We start from the raw sequence: 24,447 nt of genomic DNA, 5'->3' as shown, positions 1-24,447 counted from the left end.
TGCTTTGGCTCACACGTTCCCTTCTCAATAAGGGCTTTTCTGATAACCCTACATAAAACTGCAGCAATTCCTATTCCTCTTCCCTGATATTTTCCTACAGTACATATCTCTACCTTAAATATTACATATTTTATTAATGTAGCTGTTTATTGTCTCTCTCATCCCAACTAGAATGCAAAGTCCAATGAAGCAAGGATTTTTATTTTTATTATTCATTGTTATGTATCTGGAATCTAAACTAAGCCTACATGTAGTAGGCACTCAGTAAATATTTGTTGAAGCAATGAATCCCCAGCACCTGTAATTCTTGTTGTAGAACCTTAATTTTTCCTTATGGAACGATTCCTTTTCAGTCCATTAGTACTGACTTCAGCTCCTCAGCTTCAGACCTAGTATGTGCCTAGTATATTCCTACCCCCACCCCTCACACGGGTCACATAATTGGTTTAGAGATAGGCCCATACCACAAACCTGTCAAATGACTCTCCAATCCCAGAAATCTGTGGAAAATGTTGGGAAAGAGATATCTCTAATGAGCTTGTTAACCTTGAAGGACAGAAGCTCAGAGCTATTGGAGGCCATCTTGCCACTATGAATGGTGACCCTGTCTTAAGAATGAAGACAGTAGACAGAAAAGCAAATAATAACAAAAGAAAAATACTGTTACTTGATGACTTATTTTGAAAACCTGGATCCGACTGTGCCTGAGTCCATTTGAATTAGATTTCTGCCACTTACAACTAAAGAATACTAACAAATTCATACTCTACTCCCAGTGTTCAACTCTAATGTGACACTGCCTCTCTTTCTTAATCTTCTTGTAGCTTCTGTATACTTCACTAACTGGTTTTTATTTATTAGTAAAAGTCAATTCCCTAATTGCTTCCTTAGTCTTCTGAGTAATAAAATTATCAGGTAGGAAAGTAAAGAATTTTTTTCTAATTCTTTGCCTTTAGTAGAATGGAACATTCGATACACATTGGAAGAGTTGCCATTCCTCCTCTGAATTGCCTCTGTGTCAGTTTTGTAACTGGAATTGGAAAGCAGCTTCTAGAACATCTGTCTGATTAGGTGACAAGCAGCATAATCCTACAATAATATCACTTGCATTTTCCCCTTTTTATATTCAATCAAATTCCTTTCATTATCTCTATCCTGGCACTTTTAGATCTCCTTATAAGTGAACATTATTTTTGAAGTCAGGAAACATTTATTAAATCCAAACTTCATACCTCGTATTTTTCTAGATGCTAGGAATATAAAGATGAAATTTTGTTTTGTTAAATAGCATTATCTTAACACATAGTAGGTGTTTGACAAACATTTGTTGAGTGGGTAAATAAGTGGATACACTGATATGCAGAACTACTTGAATATTCACTGGATCTATTTCCTCTGAACAAGATTTACCTTTCTGTTGACATATTTTAGTCCATTCCAACAATTCTTGGCAGTGAGATAACAATAATTTTGATTTACAAACTACTAACTGATAATATACACAGTGTTTTATTTATATTACCACTATTCCAGTCTGTAATCTTTGGGTGAATAGGAACAAAAACTTATTCAAATTAACTTTAATGAAAAGGCTTTATAGTATATTGCAAAGAAGTGTTGTCAAAGCAATCTAAGAACACTCATAAAGAATTGCTGTAATAGTGCCAGAGAGGAGTTCTGGATTCACTGCATTTTTGGATACCTCCAACAGCAGAAATTCATAAATGTGATCCTTATGTATTATTGTTAATTGCCATGACTCAGTGGTATTCTACATGCCTGACTCCTTGTCTTGTACTCTGGTCAACTGCCACTCCTGGTTCAAGCAGCTCATGGCCAGAGTTAGAAAAACATGACATTAAATGGCAGTCGGCACTCAGTGTGGGAATGACTATTGACAGTATTGACAGTGGTGGAGATGGTGGTGAATTTAGGGGAATTTAAGCCTTATTTAAAATGGACTGCCAGTGTGGAGGTTCCTCAGAAAATTAAAAATAGACCTACCCTATGACCCAGCAATAGCACTGCTAGGAATTTATCCAAGGGATACAGGAGTACTGATGCATAGGGCCACTTGTACCCCAATGTTCATAGCAGCACTCTCAACAATAGCCAAATTATGGAAAGAGCCTAAATGTCCATCAACTGATGAATGGATAAAGAAATTGTGGTTTATATACACAATGGAATATTACGTGGCAATGAGAAAAAATGAAATATGGTCTTTTGTAGCAACGTGGATGGAACTGGAGAGTGTGATGCTAAGTGAAATAAGCCATACAGAGAAAGACAGATACCATATGGCTTCACTCTTATGTGGATCCTGAGAAACTTAACAGGAACCCATGGGGGAGGGGAAGGAAAAAAAAAAAAAAGAGGTTAGAATGGGAGAGAGCCAAAGCATAAGAGACTGTTAAAAACTGAGAACAAACTGAGGGTTGATGGGGGGTGGGAGGGAGGAGAGGGTGGGTGATGGATATTGAGGAGGGCACCTTTTGGGATGAGCACTGGGTGTTGTATGGAAACCAATTTGTCAATAAATTTCATAAAAAAAAAAAAAAGAAAAAAAAAAGAAAAAAAAAAATAAAATGGACTGCCAATTGTTGCCATGTGGGAATATGGGTCTATTGTTGCCACAATGTCTGACTTTTTACAAGGAGCTGGAAATCCTGAGCAAAATTTCTTAATTTTTGAAGGATGACAACTAAGTTTTAAAAAAAAAGAAAAAAGCAAAGAAGAAAACCCTGAATGGGCAAATTCTCTGTCTCCCTCTCTCTCTGCCCTCCACTCGCTATCAAAAATAAATGAACATTTTTTTAAATCTTAAAAAAAAAGTAAAAGAAGAAGAAAACCCTACATGGACAAATCCTATGCAAAATGGTTAATTTAGCAGGTCTACCTGCTTATTCTTAGAAAGGTCTACTGATAATTTACCCTTGGCTAGCATTTGGGAACCTGAACTTTGGGAGGGTTCCCACCATTCCTAAAACTGATAAGAGTGACTCACTGTGCCTGAACTGTTTGTACAAACAATATGGTTTATGCCAAGCAATTGCTTTCTTTCTGGAGTCTGGAATTTTGGTACATGCCTGGCAGAAGCTGCCTACATGATCAGTCCCCAATAAAATTCTGGGTGCTGAGCCTCTAACGAGCTTCTTGGCTGGCGGCATTCTATGTGTGTTGTCATAACTTATTGCTGGGGGCAACTAGGCACATCATGTGTGACTCTACGGGAAAGGACCCTTGAAAGCTTATGCCTGGTTTACCCTGGACTTTTCCCACCTGCTTTTTTTTCCTTCACTGATTTGGCTGCATATCCTTTGCCATGATAAATCATAGCCTTGAGTATGACTATATGCTTAGTCTTGTACGTCCTCCTGGTGAATCATCAAACCTGGGGGTGGTCTTGAGTACTCCTGACACAAGCCCAAGCAAAACTTATCTTTGAGCCATGTCCAGTCCACAGGATATTACTTTTTAACTTCTAATCTAAGAATTGGTCATGGGCAGGACAAGCACCGCTCCAAAATGGAGCATTTTTCCATGCCTTATTTCATTTAATCCTCACAACCCTGCAAAATAAACATTTTTATAATCCCATTTTACACATGAGGAAACTGAGACTCAGAGAGCTTAAGCTTGTATTAAGTCAAATAATCTATAAATAAATAGTAAGGACTCAAACAGAATTAAATCCCATTTTATTTCCATACTGCCTCTTTGAAATTATATTTCCCTCCTCATGTTAAAATTTCAGAATCACTTTATTTTTCATTTCTTATGCATAGCATTTATATCTCTGGAGCTAAAGGTTTAAATTTTTCCTTCTTGAAATATCTGCCTTTCTCTTATTCCATTCCAATCTTCCCTTCTTGTCAGCCATGAATGAAGCTTTCCGAGCCTGTATGGAAAGTGGAAATAGGCATGGACAAGAGAAGGGAAGGATAACCCAGCAGTTTGGCCCACCTTTGCTGGCCTGTCAGGAATCTCAGTAACAGGGTCTGAAGTGGTGTGGAGAATGCAGGACTAATTTGGGTCCACATCCAAGAGAGGATATGATGATTATTACTGACTCCTAGACTATAAAAGTTTTTGTCAGTGGGACAATGATAGTTGTTCCAGAGGGATCCATGGTGTTTGAAGCAACTCTCACTCAGCATCTAAGGAACAGTGGAATACTTGGGGTAACAGGTTAGGAGGGTAAGAAACGAACAGGCAGGTTGTCAGGGCCCTGGCTGAGGTCCAGGAAAAATTCCAATCTCAGGAAAAATCGACATGAAAAACAGGAATCTGGGTAGAAGACCCATTCTGTTTTTTTTTTTTAATTTTTTTTTAATGTTTTATTTATTTTTTGAGACAGGGAGAGAGCATGACCAAGGGAGGGTCAGAGAGAGGGAGACAGAATCTGAAACAGGCTCCAGGCTCTGAGCTGTCAGCACAGAGCCCGACACAGGGCTCGAACTCACAGACCGCGAGATCATGACCTGAGCCAAAGTGGGACGCCCAACCGACTGAGCCACCCAGGCGCCCCTAGAAGCCCCATTCTAAGACCTGAACTCCTGGAGTCAAAATTTAGGAAGGGAAAATGCAGCTTGATGGCTAAGTAAGTACTCTAGAGTCCTCATCTAGTCCACTGACTATCAAGCTTAGAACAGCAAGATGAGTTTGAGCCTCTTTTCTTTTTAAAAAAATTTTTTTTCAACGTTTATTTATTTTTGGGACAGAGAGAGACAGAGCATGAACGGGGGAGGGGCAGAGAGAGGGAGACACAGAATCAGAAACAGGCTCCAGGCTCCGAGCCATCAGCCCAGAGCCTGATGCGGGGCTCGAACTCACGGACCGCGAGATCGTGACCTGGCTGAAGTCGGACGCTTAACCGACTGCGCCACCCAGGCGTCCCTGAGCCTCTTTTCTGAGTAGCCTTCTAGGTAAAGATAGAACTAAGTTCATAAAGCTGATCAGACCTGCGTCTGGGCAAAAGTGTAGGGACTGGCACTTCTTACCCAAGGAATACACCAAAATAGGTTTCCCTAGCTTTGCAATATTGATACAACACCTCTCTTGAAAGATTCAATGAAAGATACATGAACTCTAAATGATACTCAGAGAGATACCATTTCAATGGACTCTTGAAATTATATATTTTTTAAAAAAGATTTTATTTTGGGGTGAATCACTGGGTGACTCAGTTGATTAAGAGTCCGACTTGAGCATAGGTCATGATCTCATGGTTTGTGGGTTTGAGCCCTATGTCGGGATCTGTGCTGACAGCTCAGAACCTGGAGCCTGCTTCAGATTCTGTGTCTCCCTCTTTCTCAGCCCCTCCCCTGCTTGCGCTCTCTCAAAAATAAATAAACATAAAAATTTTTTTTAAATGATTTTATTTTTATGTAATCTCTACACCCAACAGGGGCCTCGAACTCACAACTCCGAGATCAGTCACACGCTTTACCAACTAAGCCAGCTAGGGGCCCTGAGATTATATGCTTTTTTAAAATAAAGTATCATATTACCAATGTGAATGATTATTCCCTTACCAAATGTTCTATGGATATTTTAATGCTAGGTAGTCTCAGTTATAAATATCAGGCTTATGAGTATCCTGTGCATTTATGTATCCACTAATACCTGTTGATATCACATGTGGTCACTATGTGCCTTACGGTCATTGTGCAGTCATACTGACTAACATTTGTTGCATATTTATTCTGTAATCTGCACTGTTTATTTACGTGCATTAACTCTTCATTGATCTCAATAACAGTATGAGGTAGGTTACATCCATTTTAAAGGGAGAAAACTAAAACACAGAAAAGTTCAGTACTTTTTGTTGTATGTGAAAATGTTCTTAGCTTCAAGCAATAAACAATTTAGAAAGAGAGATCAGACATACCTAAATACAGACAACCAGTCACACTGCCTCCCCATATATTCACCCAAAAGCTGCCTTGATCCTAAATATTTCCATCCTCTGTTCTAGTTGGCATTCAAGCTACTCTAATGCCACCTGTTGGCCAGCATGGGAAACTATCTGACTCAGTACCTTTCCTATAATCCTATTCTGGTGGGATTTTGTCCTACATCACCCCCATTTTTTTTCTAGCTTTAAATATCCACTTTATTCCACACAATACTCAACACATACCATTTACATCTGAAGAAGAGATGGCTTATGATACACCTATGGTAAAACACTTACTCTAAGAAATTTAATCCACTGTGAAATACCAAATGGATGATTTCAGAAACATGAAAGAGTTTCTTTGCTATAGAGAATTCACATAGGAATGGAGATGTGTAAAAAGGTTTCTTAAAGGAAAAAAAGGATGATAATCTGGACACATTTTGTTTTCTGTACCTCACATTCTTCTCCTGCATTGTCTAATGTCCATAATGTTAGGTTGTCACTAAGCTACTGCATGATAAGAGTTCTGTCTTTGTATGAGTCTTGATTCAGTACATTAGGTTCTGTGATGGCTTCATCAAAAGTGGTTTTAGCTATGACACAAAAATAGACACATAGATTAATGGAGCAGAATAGAGAGCCTAGAAATAAACCCATGTATATATGGTCAATTAATCTACATCATGCAAAAGAATAAAATAGGACCAGTTACTTACACCATACACAAAAATGAACTTAAAATGGATTAAAGACCTAAATGTGAGACTTGAAACCATAAAGCTCTTCAAAGAAAACATAGGGCATAATTTATTTGATACTGGCCACAGAAATATTTTTCTATATGGGTCTCTTCTAGCAAGGGAAACAAAAGCAAAAATAAACTGTTGGGATTACATCAAACTAAACAGCTTTTGCACAGCAAAGAAAACCATCAACAAAATGACAAGGTAACCTACTGAATGGGAGAAGATATTTGTAAATTATATATCCAAGAAAGGGTTCATATCCAAAAGATATGAAGAGCTTATATAACTGAATACCAAAAAGGAAAACAACAAATAATCTGACTAAAATAGGCAGAAGACTCATATAGACATTTTCCCAAAGAAGTCATAGAGATGGGCAACAGACACATAAAAAGATGCTCAACATCACTAATCATCAGAGAAATGCAAATCAAAACCATAATGTGATATCATTACCCTACATGTGTCAGAACGACCAGAATCAAAAAGACAAGAAACAAATGTTTGTGAAGATGTAGAGAAGAAAGAACCCTCACACACTGTTCATGGGAATGTGAATTGGTACAGTAACTATGGAAAACAGTTTGGAGGTTCCTTTAAAAATTAAAAATAGGATGGGGCGCCTGGGTGGCTCAGTCGGTTAGGCGTCCAACTTCGACTCAGGTCATGATCTCGCGGTCCGTGAGTTCGAGCCCCACGTCGGGCTCTGGGCTGATGGCTTGGAGCCTGGAGCCTGCTTCTGATTCTGGGTCTCCCTCTCTCTCTGCCCCTCCCCCATCCATGCTCTGTCTCTCTCTGTCTCAAAAATAAAAAAACGTTAAAAAAATGTAAAAAAAATAAAAATTAAAAATAGAATTACCATGTGATCCAGAAATTCCGCTACTGGATATTCAAAAGTCTATATGCACCCCTATGTTCTTTGCAGCATTATTTACAGTAGCCAAGATATGGAAGCAACACAAGTGTCCATCAATAGATGAATGGGTAGGGATGCCTGGGTAGCTCAGTCAGTTAAGCATCCAACTTTTGATTTCGGCACAGGTCATGATCTCACTGTTCATGGGATTGAGCCCTGTGCCGGGCTCTGCGCCATCAGCTTGGGATTCTCTCTCTCCCTCTCTCTCTCTGATCCTCCCCTGTTCACATTTTCTCTCTCTCAAAAGTAAATAAATTAACTTTAAAAAGTAGATGAATGGATAAAGAATGTGTGGGGTGAAATATTACTCAGCCAAAAAAAAAAAAAAAGAATGAGATGAGATCTTGGCATTTGCAACAACATAGATGATGGACCTAGAGGGTATAATGCTAAGTGAAAGATAAGAGAAAGACAAATACCAAATAAAGAAAGAAAAAAAAAAGACAAAGAAAACTCTTTTAAAAAATGCTTTTTTTTTCCATTTTATTTTTTATTTAAATTCAAGTTAGTGGGGGGTGCCTGGGTGGCTCAGTCAGTTAAGCACCAGGCTTCAGCTCAGGTCATGAGCTCACAGTTCCATTGGTTCAAGCCCCGTGTGGGGCTCTGTGATGACAGCTTAGAGCCTAGAGCTGTCTAGCCTAGACAGATCCTCTGTCTCCCACTTGCACTCTCTCAAAAATAAATAAACATTAAAAAAATTAAATTCAAGTTAGTTAACATATAGTGTAGTATTGGTTTCAGGGGTAGTATTTAGTGATTCATCACCTACATACAACACCCAGTGCTCATCCCAACAAGTGCCCTCCTTAATGCCCATCACCCATTTGGCCCATCCCTCCACTCTCCTCTCCTCCAACAACTCTCAGTTTGTTCTCAGTATTTAAGAGTTTCCTATGATTTGCCTCCCTGTTTTTATCTTATTTTTCCTTCCCTTCCCTATGTTCATGTTTCATTTCTTAAATTCCACATATGGGTGAAATCATATGACATGTATCTTTCTCTGACTGACCTATCTTGCTTAGAATAATACACTCAAGTTCCATCCACATTGTTGTAAATGGCAAGATTTCATTATTTTTGATCACGAAATAATATTCCATTGTGTATATATACCACATCTTCTTTGTCCATTCATCAGTCAATGGACATTTGGGCTTCATTTTATTTATGTTAGAGAGTGAGAGAGAGAGAGTGAGTGGGGGAGAGGGTGAGAGGGAGAGAGAGAGAGAGAGAGAGAGAGAGAGAGAGAGAGAGAGAATCTTAAGAAGACTCCACACTTCATGCAGAGCCCAACATGGGGTTTAATCCCATGACCCTGGGATCATGACCTGAGCCAAAATCGAGAGTCAGGACACTAAACCAACTGATCCACCCAGGTGCCCCCAAAAATCTGACTCAAATACAAAGACCAATCTGGTGGTTGCCAGAGGGCAAGTGGGTGGGGAGAATGGGGGGTAGATACAGAGGTTTAAGAGTAACCTATGGTGATGAGCACTGAGTAATGTATAGAAATGCCAAATTATTATGTTATACACCTGAAACTAATATAACACTATATGTTAATAATACTTCAATAAAACAACAACAATGGCAACAACAAAAGTGTTGCCAGTGTGCAGGCAAGTTCTGGGTTATTAAGTATCTCATAGTAAAGTACAGAAAAGTTAAGAGTCAACCCAAGGTGGATGGGTGTGTGGGTTGCATCTCTTTATTGTTTATATCAATGCCTTTTGGGAAGCTTCTCCAGAATTATCTATAGTTTGTTTTCTGTTTTCACCATGTGCAACAAAGTTTTCTAGAAGTAAACTCCATTTTCAGATAAAAGACTTTTCTTTTTGGATTAGTTGCATTGGCTGTTAAGTGTTTATCCAACAACTACAGGACAGTGGTGCAGATGGATCTCAGTTCAGACTTTACTTTCTCCCAGTAGTTCTTAATTAGTAGCAACTTCTTATCAGACGTTTTGCTCTTCTGCTCTATGTTCAAGAAGATCCTCCAGGGGCACCTGAAGCCCCTGAAGATGTTCTTATAGGCCACCTAGAGCAGACTCCATAATGGCCTTCATGCAGGTGGGTATGTTGGAGCACTCAGCCTGCTCGGCCAGCTTCGCCTTCTGGATCACTCTTTGTTCTCTTTGGTGTGCAGGCTGCATTCAGGGCTGGTGGGGCTCCAGGACGAGGACACAGAGGAGAGCGAGGGCAAGGCACTGAGGGAGTAAGCACTGATAAGATATGGAAGAGTCCTCCTCAAGAGCCTTCTCATCTCTGCAGCCACTTTGATCTACCTTTGGCTTTAGCAGAGGACCCTCCTGGAGGCAAGGGGCAGGCTGTGGCCTACACACCATGTTTAACTGGTCTTTCTTTTCAGTTCCAATTCTTGGCTTACTCACAGAAAAATTTCACTCCCACTTTCTTTGCTCCATTTGCAAACTCAAAGAGTACTTCCCATGTGTCTACCACCTTGAGGATCATGCTCTTGACCTTCCTGCAGAAGAGTCCCAATACTGGGGGTAAAATCAATGATAACAGAAAACTTGACTCCAATGTGTTTAAAAGTTGTTCACATTCCCTCTCAGAATCATCATGAAGTCCTCAGTGACCACTTCATTCTCTTTCACTTAAGTCCATATTTTGCTAAATACCAACATTCAAGATAAAGATTTCTCATCCATCTAGTCTTAGGATATTAGAGTTGGAGGGAGCCACAGAGACCATTTGGAACTTAACCCTTCTGTTTAAGGTTCTACTCTGTTTGCCACCTAAAATCCATTTCATAGGGAGCCTTTTATTTATTGTATGACTAGGTCTCCTTCCTCATTCTACATTTTTCTCCACAGCCCCTGCTGTCATTCATAAAGGAAGGCCTATGTTGGTAGCTAGGATGGGCTCCTTCAATAATTAGGCATGCCATGCCTCTGGCAGGTCTCACTTCTTTGTTGTTGTGCTATTGGTTTATTTACATTACATTCTATTATGTCAATGACATTTAAATCCTGGAAGTTTGTATTTATAAACAGAAGCCAGTACATTCCTGGAAAAATACTATATATATATATGTATACACATATATATATACACACATAGTCTGTACACATATATATATATATATATATATATATATATATATACACACACACACATATATATAACAAAAACAAGATACAATTAACAGTTAATATGATAGTTGGGTAGCTTAATGAACATCTTGCTTCTCTGAGGTCTCATCTGGGATTTTAGAGTGAAGTATATCCAGAGGCTGCCAGTGGCAATTTATGAAGGAGCTGTAGAGTTCTACACGCTTCACCATAAACTCTTTACTTCCTCAATATTCAAATGAAGATTTGGATCTTCTAGTAGCTTTTCATCTTAGTTTTCAGCCAAGATCTGTGGTTTCCTCAGGTGTAACTGAAGATTTAGCTGTGTGTCTTGAGTAAGAAGGTGGTATCCAGCTCCATCTACTACAGCCACAGCTATAGCCAGAAAAAGAACAATAGCTATGCTGTTGCTCAAATCATTTGCCAAAGAGGCAATCCTGTCAGGGCTAGAACTTGGCTTCACTCTTTGCTAATACCAGTTATAATTATTTTGTTGACTGACACCAAAACCTGCACAACTTTCCTGTCCTTCCATTAGACAGGAGTTAACCATGAGATGGATTAACTGCTAGGCTTCCACGGCCCCAATTCCCCACTCCTCTTGTTACACTAGGGACGCCAAGAGTGGCACAAAGGATGGCAAAGTTGTCAGCTGTTCTGAGCTTAGGGTTTCAGCATTATTTCCCACTACCGCCCTCTAAGTAGTTTCTAAGAAGAAAAAATAAGTATCTCCTTTATTGAAGGCTTTCTTCTCATATCCTATTATTTTTGGCAATGGCAGAGCTGAAAGGGACCTAGGAATTGCTGGTCCCATAATTTCAGGGATGTCCTCTCCCCAATTCTTTAATATTGACCTTTGACAGTTCCTCAGTCTAATATAAAGTGCTTTGCAAAATCAGCTTTAGGGCTCCCCTTCTAACCACACTTCAGCCTCCCATCCATCCTAAATAGAACTTCTGGACATGCCATTGTCTCCTGGAGACCTTTATCAGGGCAATGACTCAAAGCAGGAGTTTGCTGTTTTTCCTGAAGGCCACATTCTATCCTTTGAAGCCTTCATTCTTCTAAACTGAATAGAATTAGAGGTACCTCAATCTTCTCTACATGGTTTGCATATGTGCAGGAGCAAGAGAACCCTGCACCATAGCCTGGCTTCTCAGCTAGCTCGTGGGTCATGTTCTTCAGAGTTTGTAGTATGTGGTTAGGGCATTTCTTAGTTTCAGCGTGGACAAAGTTCCCTTCTCTAATTGGCTTCTTTCAGTTCCTTTTAGTAGGTATGGAATGGGAAGGAATTTTTTTTTAATGTACTTTTTCCACAGCCTTTCTTACCCTTTCATTTTACAAGTGAAGAAATTGAGGGCCAGAGAGATAAAATGATTTGGTTGGATTCACACAGACAGAGAAGAGCAGAACAAAGGACTGAACCCAGGGTACTTGCTTCATAGACAAACGCTTTATTTACCTGTTTGACTTTTAAAAAATGTTTTATGTATTTTGATAGTGTTCATGCATGCATGTGTGAGTGGGGGAGGGGCAGAGAGAGAGACTCTTAAGCAGGCTTCACACTCAGTGAAGAGCCCAGCATGGGACCAGATCACAGGACCCTGGGATCATGACCTGAGCCAAAATCAAGAGTCAGGTGTTTAACCCGCTGAACTATACAGGTGCCCCTGACCCATTTTATTTAAAAATCAATATTGTAACTGTTTTTATTATGAAATATTTAATATTCAACTACATTATGGATTCAGTTAATGATATCGCCTCAGAAATGAATCCTTATTTAAATCAACTTTTCCTATGGGAAACTACATTTTTAAATCCAAATATTCAATTTCCTTGGTGTCAGTCGATTCATGCCAGTAAAATACTGTAGACTGGTGGCTTAAACAACAGACATTTATTTCTCACAGTTCTGGAATCAGGGGATTCCAAGATCAAGGTTGGTAGATTCCACGGTTTGTGGATGGTTCCTTCTTGCTGTGTCTTCATACGGGGGTTGGGGAGTTAGGGGAGAGAGAGAGGAGCACAAACACTAATCTCATCATGAGAACCCCACCCTCATGTGATCTGTAAGTAGACGTTTCTGACTATTTCCTAAACTCTCCTTTCCTTGAGCTCTTATTTGCAGTATGGGCCTGGACTTGTCCTTCTCCTGTGTATACGGTTACCCTGTTTCATCTAAACTGTCAACTCCTTGAAAGTAATTATTACCGTATTATTGAGATGTTTTAGTAGTTCTGCAAAAACATATATGATCATTAAAATTAAACGAAGTGCAAAATTTGTTAGAGATCACATTTAAATAAAATGATTGAAATTTGAAGAGAAAGTCAATGTAAACAACAGAACTTTTTTTTTCAGAGAGTAATTAACCTTTGTATGAAATGGAGGATTGGACTAAGTCACTTGTTGAGGTTCCTTTTGGACCTAGGGTTCCATCATGACCTTATTAGCAATGGAGTGGCAGAAAGCAATGGGATAGCCGATCTGGGCAGGCTTGTGACTTGCTTATAGTCAAAAGGATATGGTGGAAGTGACACTATATGACTTCTGAGGCTAGGTCATTAAAGGTGATGCAGTTTCTGTCTTTTTGGCTGGAACACTTTGGTTTTATAGCCCTAACGTGCCCCTAATACTGTTAAAGCTTGTCACTGTCTGATGTCACTAGCATGAGAGTCCCTGAGCCTGACTCACAGAAACCATAATAAAATGCCTGTTGTTGTTTTACTCCACTAAGCTGGAGGTGGTTTATTACAAAGCACTGTGACGAGAGCAAGTAAGTTAATATTACTGGAAGAAATAAACAAGGACTGGGAAGACCTGGGAGGGAAAGAAGTAAAAACGAGAGAAATCTGCACTTCGGTAGTTTTTAAAGAGCTAATTACAGCGTATGTCATATAGAGAATGGATTTGTTTGTGTATGTGGCGGGGGTGGGGGGTGGTGAGTGTACACAAGCACTCATGGATATGTGCCCAGTCGGGGAGGAGGGTACCAATCTGCATGCTCTACTTTGGGAACTTAAACAAAAAAAAAGATTATCTAAGAATTCTATTTTCATATGGACCCGAAAGTCTACAAGAAGAAAGTATGAAGATTTGGAATTGATATCATAGTATTTTCCACAATTAATACTTACTACAAGACAGTCTTATTACAAGACAGTGATGAGACAAAAATTATACCCACCCTGACTTTGGTTTTGTCTTTTTAAAACTGGCCTTTAAAATTACCCCACCTACTCTCAAGAGGATCCCTGAGGTGTTGAGAATAACTGCACTGGAACCTCTCTCCTAGCCTCAGTCCTCTGTCTCATGCCCATCCCATGTCCATTCTTTAGTAGAGGTACTGCAGTGACTAAGATTCCAGGCTCTAGAAAGACTGCCTGGTTTTGAATTATGGCTTCTCCATCCACTAGTTAGGTGGCTTTAAAATTCCAACAATTGGGATATTCCTTTTAAAGAAAGAAAAAATCAAGGGAATTGCCCAGAGCCTACCCGCCCCAGAGAAAGAGGGACCGGTTAAGAATAAGCTTCAATGAGTAAGAGACTTAAAAAATATAAACATACAGGATGTTATAAGCTGCCATAAAATGAACTTCATTCTGAATCTAAAAGTTAACCTAGAAAAATAATGAAGGAAAGAAATCTCACTTTGTAAGAAATCAAGAAAAGTAAGAGAGTTCTCTATATTGACTGGAAGAAAATGAAGAAATTAGATTCTGAATCAGATTACCTTTTTGTATATAGTATGTGTACCAAGATTTCCTCAAATATAGTACAAAAGTTTTGTGCTTTAATTGCATGGCTATGATAAAACAGGCAGATGACCCAGTGTGGACCAAGAGTAATAAAGGAGAAGACAAAATCTATTCTTTGGATAGATATGGCAAAAATAAAAACAACACCTGCATTTGAGAAATTGTAGGCAACCTCCATTTAAGGGATACCTTTGACTGGTTTCACCAAAGATACAAGGCCTCAATTCACCAGCACATAGCTCCCTTCCTTCCTTTGTGTTGCTCAGGCCTAGGCTATGTACAAAACAAACAATTCTGGAACCAAGCAGATCTCTAAAATCCAGGAGACACCATTCAAGCATACGAGATAAGATAAATATTTGGATATGTACACAAAAGCCAGTATGCTTTCCTGATAAAATGATTTTGTAGAGTTTTATGCTTTTCTAAGAGACTATGAAAATCAAATTAATTTTTCTTCAAGTAGCACTCATACTCAGCCTCCTAAGACCCTGATAAGCAGCTAGTTTATAATACAGATATGAAAACACCTGTCTTTTAATATTCTTTGGGAAATAATAGGAAGTAAAGATCCATGGAATTAAAATACTTTCCCCAGTACTAGGGATGGAAAGTATGAAAATTTATTTCATTTCATTTATTTAATGAAAATAAACTGAGTAATAACAATTAAGGTGATAACAATTAAGGTAAGTTTGAAACGGGGAGTAGTTGCAACCTTGACTGGTCCCAGTTAATGAGACAAAGCTCTCACCTATTTGAATAAGGAAACCAAGAGTCAAAGATGTGTTATTCATTTGTGCATAGGGGAAAAAGACATGCTAAAACTCTTCTTAACAAAGAACCTCATAAATATTTAATTACCTTTTAAAAAGTAGAGAGGTCACTAACATTTTTTTTAATGTTTATTCATTTTTGAGAGATAGAGAGACAGAGCACAGGTGGGGGAAGGGCAGAGAGAGAGGGAGACACAGAATGAGAAGCAGGTTCCAGGCTCTGAGCTGTCAGCACAGAGCCAGATGTGGGGCTCAAACTCATGAACTGTGAGATCATGACCTGAGCCGAAGCTGGATGCTTAACTGACTGAGCCACCCAGGAGCCCCCAGAGATGTCATTTTTAAAATAATTACTGGGGAAGCAAATTATTAAGATAACCAGTTAGACCTGCAGACTGTTGCAGGTTGTAGAGAACTTTTCAACCTCTCAGGTCTGGCTGCCTTTAAAAGACTCCTTTGTATAAATACCTTTCAAAGAGAGTTTTATAACAACAGAAAACAATTAGGTATTATGTTTTTATGAGTGTCCCCAAACTGAACAGGAAAATTAGACTGATACTTTTCTGAACATTCTAGATTCAACCTTTTATCAGAAATACCTTTATACTGCTGAACAATGTCTGCTTCTCTATAATAAAAGAAAGAACACTTCTCGCCTTCTTTGTTTTTCTGAAAAATTCCAGGGATACTTAGCAGGAAAAGGGCAAAACTTTAAGTTTGTTAGAACTTCTGGCGGCAACTGATAGAGACCCAGCCGAGCTACATAGAAAGGGAAAATGGCAGAGATGCAGGACCAGGGCCCCAAGCACCAATGGGAAATCAAAAGAGGCTCTCTACCCTAGGTCTCTGCTTCCCCTCCAAGTCTTCATTCTTCTCTCTTCCTGCACACTAGCTGTCTCTCTAGGCCACAGGACAGAAAATACCCACCATCAGCAACTCCTTTTCTAGAGTTCAAGACAGCTGAAATCCTCAGGCCTAATTCCAAATCCCCAGGGAAGGAGTCTCACTGGCCCATCTTGATCCCCAGGGTGAGTGTATGTCCCTCATTCTTGCAAAATGATTCCATTCCAGGTGATTGCCTTTATACATTTCATAGGTTAAGTAACCCTATTACATTGGAAATATAATAAACTCTGTATCAGTACATTTCAAGCTATTATCATTGCCTATTTGTGATGGTGTTTTCAGAGCAGTAATAACAAGCTCACTCAAATAAACTAGTGTTTCCATTTCAACTGATTTATTTGCAAGAAACAAGTTTATATGCTAATATGCAATTCTGATTCACATGAACTATCCATTAAAAAGTTAGAAGTGTCTTTTTAAGCTCATAAGCACTGAGAAGCAATGGTCTTACCTTGTCTTATGAAGAGAAACAAGGGAGAAAACTTGGGGAGTAAAAGATATTGTTCAATTTACCAAAGTCTGAGTATGGATGTTTGATTTTTATCAGATGATCTATTTTCTTCTATTTTATCATAATAATCTATTTTTCTAATTTCATAAAAATAGATACGAGATAAGCACTATTTAGGAACCACTCAGTAAAAAGCTGGTGTTGCCTATGCTTTCCATCTGTGGGAGAATTTGGAATATAAAGAATTGAAGAAAATTTTGATTACTCAAGAAAATGCCCATTTATTCAATCGACAAATATCTATTATGTTTTTGCTATTGTCTGGTGGTTGGCATACAGTGACCAACAAAACAGACAAATTCCTTTCCCTTTCAGAGATTACATCTAGTGGGAGAGATAGTTAATAAACAAGTAAATCCATAAAATTATGTCAGGTGGTGATAAGAAATATAAAGGAAAATAAAAACAGTATGAAGGGAAAGAGTGCAAGAGGTTCTAGTTTAAATAGAGTGAATGGTCAAGGAAGCCTCTTTGAGGTGATACTTGACAAGAATCTAAAGGAAATAAGAGGAGTAAACTATGTTAATATTTGGGAGATAATGAGTTTTGAAATTCTGAGTGTAGTTGATTCCCAAACAGACTCCAACAAGCTTCTTAAAGTCATCAAGTGAATTTTCCTACAGGACAATCTTAGTTTAGGCAGTGAATGTACTGGTTCATGTGCCCTCCATCAGCTCTGCCACTGCAATCTCTGGTTCTGCCCCCACCATCATTCTCTTGTTCATCTTGGGCTACAAAACACCACCAACAATACTAAGTGCCTTGGTTCTTTACAAGACTTTCTGGAGAATGGCATAACTCTTTCAGCTAACCTTTAGATGGTCATCCTAAGAGAGGTAAGGGTGGAGTAAGGGGACGTGTATATGTATGCAGGGACTTTTATTCTCATCCCTTTATCTCTATCAGCTGCCCAGACAAACCTGACAAATAAATATACAATGAAGTCATAGTGTACTTATATACAAGCAACTTCAAAATAAGCTCCCAAAGTGAGTTCCCCTCCCCCATCCTAATATCTTCAAACACACATACACGAAAGCAAATGCTGTTCCCAATGTCCCCAAATGGAAATTCTGGCACCAATACTGACTGGCCTCATATGGTTAAAGCTCATTTGGCTCTCACTAGCTAGCTTTCCCTTCTGTATTTACAGTTCCCACGTTGTTGTAAGCTGGGACCCCAGGAGCCAACTCTAAGACTAAGTTAATGTGTATGATGTTCATTAAGGGATGCCTTGGGATCAGCAACTGTGGAAGGGAAGGCAAGGAAGCAAGAGTAGACAGAGGGAGAAGTTGATGCTGCTGTGATGCAGTCCCAATGACAGGCTGACCTTATGCTACAGGGAACTCTAGAGCTGGAATGGTCCTTCTGCACTGCCCAAGGTGGGCCAAAAAGAGTAGATCTTTATACTCCCACACTGATCAATTATTTTGAAGAAGCCCAAGCCACAGAGAAAGGACATGTATACATGTTCTAGCCAAAAGCCCTTGCTGAGGTCCCAGCCAACAGCCCACATCTCCTGTACACATGTGGGTGCAGAAGCCTCAAGATGACTCTAGCTCCAGCCACAGTCTGACTGTAGCCACAAGAGCCTGGGCTTAACTGAGTCTAGTTAGCCTCCAAAGCCATGAGTGATGATGATAATAATAATAAATAAATAGACTATTGTTCTGGGCAACTGAATTGAGGTGGTTTATTACACACAGTCTAATTGATAATTAGAACAGTGAAGAATTCTACTAAGAAACTGAGGCAGCTTTTTCTTAACATTTTCTAGTAAAAGCACTTAGTATTATTGTCTTCAGATCTAACCATCATCCTAAAGTTCTCTTCACAATTTCTCTCAAGAGACTTTCATACCTTCAAAATAAGATCCTAAGATCTGCCTTTAACCTCTCTGAGGTAAACAAGCAAATAATTTTCCTGTCTAGGTAGGATGTAGATTATGACTCTAAGGACACTAAAGTAACAACTTATTTTCTGTTGACAGAAACTGTGCTACACTACAGAACCAAGTAGGTGCATCCAATGAAATTACTGCAGTTTATTGCTTTTCCTTTTATCTGCTCACATTTACTAGTTCATTCTGAGACTCTGTTTTAATATGTAGGAAGCAAATGCTAAATACCTTAAAGGAAAAAAACAGTCAACAGTGAAAGAAAAAAAATTTTTTCAAGTTCATGGAAGTCACTGAAGGATTTAAAAAGAATGTCATGTTCTGATTTACAATTTCTTAAATGCTTATTTCTGAGAGACAGAGAGAGAGAGAGAGAGAGAGAGAGAGAGAGAGAGACTACAAACAGGGGAGGGGCAGAGAGAGAGAGAGAGAGAGGGAAAGACAGAATCCGAAGGAGGCTCTAGGCTCTGAGCTGTCAGCCCAGAGCCCGACATGGGGCTTGACCTCATGAACTGCATGAACCACAGGAACTGTGAGATGGTGACCTGAGCCGAAGTCAGAAGCTTAACCAACTGAGCCACCAAGGCGGGGTGCCCCTGATTTACATTTTTAAAACTATGCTGTTTCTGTTGTGTGAAGAATAGAAAGGCGAAGCCATAGGAGGGCTATGGCAATCATCCCACGGAAAGATGATAAGACAAAAATCAGTAGGACTGGGGCACCTGGGTGGTTCAGTTGGTTAAGTGTTTGGCTCTGGATTTCTTCAGCTCAGGTCATGATCTCATGGTTTGTGAGTTCAAGCCCAGTGCTGGGCTCTGGGCTGACAGTGTAGAGCCCTGCTTGGGATTTCCTCTCTCTGTCTCTGTCTCTGTCTCTCTCAGAATAAATAAATAAACAAAAAAATCAGTAGGATTGATGATGACTTCAATATAGAAAGCAGGAAATGTGAAATTATCAAGGGTTTCTGAAATGAGCAGCTGGAAGAAAAAGCTAAAAGAGAAGTGGAGGGGAAGGAAAGATTCAAAGTTCAGTTTCAGCCATGTTCAAATTCAGATGTTTCCATAATGAAAATATCAGAAAAGAACACTCAGATAATGCCCTCTGGAACCCAAAGAGAGGTGTGGGCTGGAGTGGGGAAAATAAGAGAACAATCCAGTTTGCAAATGTGCTCCTGCAATTGTTGTTTAATCAAAGTGCTTTCAATTTCATTTAGAATCTTCAAAAATTATTGTTCAGTCTTGTAGAAATGAAGATGTGCCTTATTTGTAAGGTTGCTGTGAAATGTCTGCCATCTGGTGGACATAAATAAATATAAATTTAGATGTAAATTTTTCTCATCCAATGGAATAGAAACATTACTGCCAAGTTGACCAACATAAGTCTTTCTAACATCACTGTCTTGCTAACAAACATTTACATCTTTGTATTTCTCATTAGGGAAAACATTTAAACCTAAATCACATCAAAGTATACAGTACTGGAAAGATTTATAAGAGGAATCCTTAGTTTGATAAAATATTAAAACCAAACACACGTATAATTCCAAAAACTGGATTTTCTAAGAACTACCTTGGAAAAAAATGTAGCCTTTTGGCTCTTTAACAAAAAAATAAATTAATATTTATCTTTCCCCCAGATCACAGTCAGTGGGTGCTGGGGAGCTGGCTTCCATAGGCTCATGAGAGCTGACTGTGCACATCTCTTCCCAACTCTAAGTTCAGTGATTTCAGGTTGGTAACTTGAAACTGGCCATGGTGGGGGTATTTTTGCTACAGAAATCAGAGATACTTGAAATCAGAGTTGTTGGTTTTTTGTTTTTGCTTTTATTTCAGAAAATCAGTTTAGCAGCATACTATACATACCTCTGTTCTCCCTTGAGTCTATCAATTAAAAAAAAAAAGCATTCCATGAAGCAGTTAAAAACTTTAAGTTTCTACTTAAATACACATTTCCAAATTTTGGAACACTATGGAATTTTTTAGGAAATACTATTTGAGTTTTATATTTTTCTTTTAGTTGGAGGAGACCAGAGCGAACTTTTAAAAGGTTATTCATTATTAAAATTATTGCATAAAGGTAATAGATCTCAAATTGTTGTAGTCTTTACCAGTCCTGGCATTTGGATTCCTTGTACTGATGATCGTCAGTTAATAGGAGTGATGATTAACTACATAGCTCCAAAATTGGGACCAGAAACCTAATGCTCTATATGCTTTGAGACCTTCCTTTTAGAGGGGTGAACTCAAAGGATAGAAGTTCCTATTTGTCTGATGACTCAGAAACAGTCCCTCTGATATTTTCTGAGAGCACTGTGATCAGCTTACCTTTGCCTCAGGTGACATTGCCTTAAAGAGGCGTTTTAAACCATAAATGTGAGGTAATTCATTTCTTACAATCCAATCTCTTGTTAACACATACGGACAACTCCTACACATAAAGCTATTGGACCAGGGTCTTTATGTTCAGGTCCTCTACCATGCCATTTTCTAAAATGGGATTTTCAGACCTTGTGAATTCCATAAAACCCTCAGATCAAAGAAAAAGCAGCTTTCTGCTTTCTGAAACAGAAATTAATAGGCCTGTTTCATGTCAGCTGAGGTTCAATATGGCAGAGAAATTCTGTTCAGTGGAAGAATTCATAGGGTCTTTCGATTAGCCTTCAATGGTAACAAGTGATAGTATTTCATAATAGGTGCAAATGGATTGAGACGGGGATTTGAACAGAAAGGGTATTTGAGTTGGATCATGTTATGAGGCAATGGAGATGTCCAGCATTACTGGTCATTAAAAGTAACAATTAGAGGGGTGCCTGGCTGGCTCAGTGTGCAACTCTTGATCTTAGAGGTGTGAGTTCGAGCCCTCTGTTGGGTGTAGAAATTGCTTAAAAATAAAATCTTAAAAAAAATTTTTTTAAGTAGTAATTAGAAAAGTTTTACCAATGTAATGCATTCCCACCAAGTAGCTTCAACTTTCACTTTCTTGAGGACAGCAATTTTGGTATCTCCTACACCTAGCATAAAACCTCAAAAGATATTTGTTTGTTATGCAGGTAAAAGTGAATGCATTGTTAATTTAATGCCTATTTTCCCCCAGGAGACTGCAAGTTCCATTAGTTCAGGGATCATATCTGTCTTATAAACACTGTATCCTCAGTGCTGGCATATAGTAGGGAATTTATACATATTGATTGAATGAACTAAAAGAATATAGATATTAGGTATGATACATAGATACTGGATTCAATGCAGATACATTTAAATTTGTTTTGCAGGTATTCTGGCTTATCAGAATGCCATTTTGTCTTTTATAGGTGATTATATAAAAGCAATTAGGAGGCCTAATTTAACCATCTCATGATATACAGGATTCTGATTTTGCAGGGTCTGAATTTAGTGTAATCAGGAAATTTTCTTAGTTTCCTCATGTCAGACACTAGTTGAGGAAAAAACAATTCACCCACAATGTTCTTGGAGTAACTCTTCCTACTTTTTTTTTTAATGTTTATTTTTGAGAGGGAGGGGGAGGGGGAAAGGAAAGGAGGGAGGGGGAGAAAGAGAGAGGGAGAGAAGGAGGGAGACAGGGAGAGAGAATGTGAATGGGGAAAGGGCAGAAAGAGAGGGGGACAGAGGATCCAAAGTGGGCTCTATGCTGACAGCAGGGAGCCTGATGTAGGGTTCTAACTCACAAACCGGGAGATCATGACCTGAGCCAAAGGTGCACACTTAACCTACTGAGCCACCCAGGTACCCCCTCCTACTCTCCTTTAGAGAACATGAGATCTGTGGTTCCCCTGAGTTACTCAAACCATTGTGCTTTCCTTCCCTTTTCTTTTCACAGACTGAAGGAACCTGATCTCCACCTCATGTCTAAGACTCTCCATGAGACTTTCTTTGAAAACTGTCAAATTAAACCACTGGTATGTTTTTGCAATACAAAATGTTACCCATTCAACCCTAGGGATAACAGGGAGTAAAAGCCATAATTATAATAATCCAATTAAAAGTGGGCAAAAAATCTAAATAGACATTTTTCTAAAGAAGATACATGAAAGGCCAACAAGTACATGAAAAGATGTTCAACAGCATTAATCATTAAGGAAATGCAAATGAAAACCACAATGAGATCTCTCCTCAAGCTTGTTAGAATAGCTATCACCAAAAAGACAAGAGATAACAAATGCTGGCAAGGATGTGGGAAAAGGGGAAACCTTGTGCTCTGTTGGTGAGAGCACAACCACTGGTACAACCACTATGAAAAATAGTATGGAGATTTCTCAAAAAATTAAAAATAGAAATACCATTTGATCGAGCAATTTCACTTCTGGGAATATATCGAAAGAAACAAAAACACTAACTCAAAAGGATATCTGTACCCCTATGTTCATCATAGCATTGTTTGCAATAGCCAAGATATGGAAACAACCTAAGTGTCCATCAGTAGATGAATGGATAAAGAAACTGTGGTATCTATATACAACAGAATTGTATTTAGCCATAAAAATGAGGGAATCCTGCCATTTGGGACAACATGGGTGGACCTTGAGGACATTATGTTATGGGAAATTAGTCAGACAGATTAAGACAAACACTGTAAGGGAGTGCCTGAGTGGCTCAGTTGGTTAAGCATCCAACTTCGGCTCTGGTCACAATCTCATGGTTCATGAGTTCAAGACCTGCATCGGGCTCTGTGCTGACAGCTCAGAGCTAGAGCCTGCTATGTATCCTGTCTCTCTCTCAGCCCCTTCCCTGCTCTCACTCTGTCTCTGTCTCTCTCTCTCCAAAATAAACATTAAAAATATTTTTTAAAAAAGACAAATACTGAAAGACCTCACTTACATGCAGAATATTTTTAAAAAATCAAACACATAAAAAAAAAGATCATATTTGTGGTTACCAGAGGCAGGGAGTAACGAGGGGGGAATTGAAGGAAGATGGTCCAGTTATAAGATAAATTAGTACTAGGGATGTGACATACAGCATGCTGACTATAGTCAACATGGCTGTATGATAGATGGGAAAATTGTTCAAAGAGTTCTTATCACCAAGGGAAAAAAATTTTTTTTTACTTTCTCCTTTTATTTTATGTATATAAGATGATGGATGCTAACTAAACTTATTGCAGTAATAATTTAATAACATAATCTTTATGCTATAACCTTAAACTTATACAGTGATGTTATGTCAAATATATCTCAATAAAACTGTAAGAAAAAAAAGAGTCCCTGAGTACAAGCCTTTCTTAAGATAGATGTCCTAAGCAGGAATTACATGAATCTCTGGATGCAATCAGATAGTAAAAACCAATACTCCATGCTAAAAGGTACTACTTCCTTTTCATTTTGTGAAAAGGAAAAAGCACAAGGGCAAGTAAATACTTTAGCCATATAGAGTAGAAGAAACAAGAACTTTGAAACTGTACAGAACCTGGTTTTAAATGTCATTCTCGTTTGCCCTTGAGAAAGTTACTGAGCCTCTTTGCACCTTGATTTCTCTTATGAAAATCCAATTAAAAATATCTAAGTGTGGTTGTGAGGATCAACTGACACAATTTAGCATAATAAAGAACACATACAAATCATTCAATAAACATGTATCACTTTATTACAGATGTCTTTGTGATATATGGACCACAGAAAAGGTACAGATGTCTACAAAGAAACTCTACAGAGAATTAAAATACTGACTGCATCTTCCCCTTTGTGTTTATATTGTAAAGAGACAATATAAAGCCAGTCCAGCTCCCACCACCATTTTCTAACATCCTACTATCTATTACCTTTCAGTTCTTGTAAGTGCTATAAAATTAGTTTCCCCTTGAGGATAGCCACTTATATGCCTAATAACCACAATCTTCTAATATGTGTTAGGTTCCAGTTCTTGTAAGTGCTACAAAATTAGTTCCCCCTTGAGTATGCTACTTATCTGCTAATAGGTAG

At 38.7% G+C, this 24,447-nt stretch overlaps 1 long non-coding RNA gene and 1 pseudogene across 1 annotated transcript in view; both read right to left on the bottom strand.

Moving 5' to 3' along the window:
• Positions 1 to 446: 446 nt before the first annotated feature.
• LOC125170659 (14-3-3 protein theta-like) lies at positions 447 to 9,719 on the bottom strand (annotated as a pseudogene).
• Positions 9,720 to 19,676: 9,957 nt separating this feature from the next.
• LOC125170223 (uncharacterized) overlaps positions 19,677 to 24,447 on the bottom strand; it is a 31,968-nt gene continuing 27,197 nt past the window's right edge. The window contains exon 4 of the long non-coding RNA XR_007153937.1: positions 19,677 to 19,804. This is a non-coding gene — a long non-coding RNA (uncharacterized LOC125170223). The remainder of the gene's footprint in view (positions 19,805 to 24,447) is intronic.

The sequence above is a fragment of the Prionailurus viverrinus genome, chromosome B4 (assembly GCF_022837055.1).
Source record: "Prionailurus viverrinus isolate Anna chromosome B4, UM_Priviv_1.0, whole genome shotgun sequence".
NCBI lineage: Eukaryota > Metazoa > Chordata > Mammalia > Carnivora > Felidae > Prionailurus > Prionailurus viverrinus.
The sequence above is the reverse complement of the archived record's forward strand: the minus strand, read 5'-3'. Positions and strand labels throughout refer to the sequence as shown.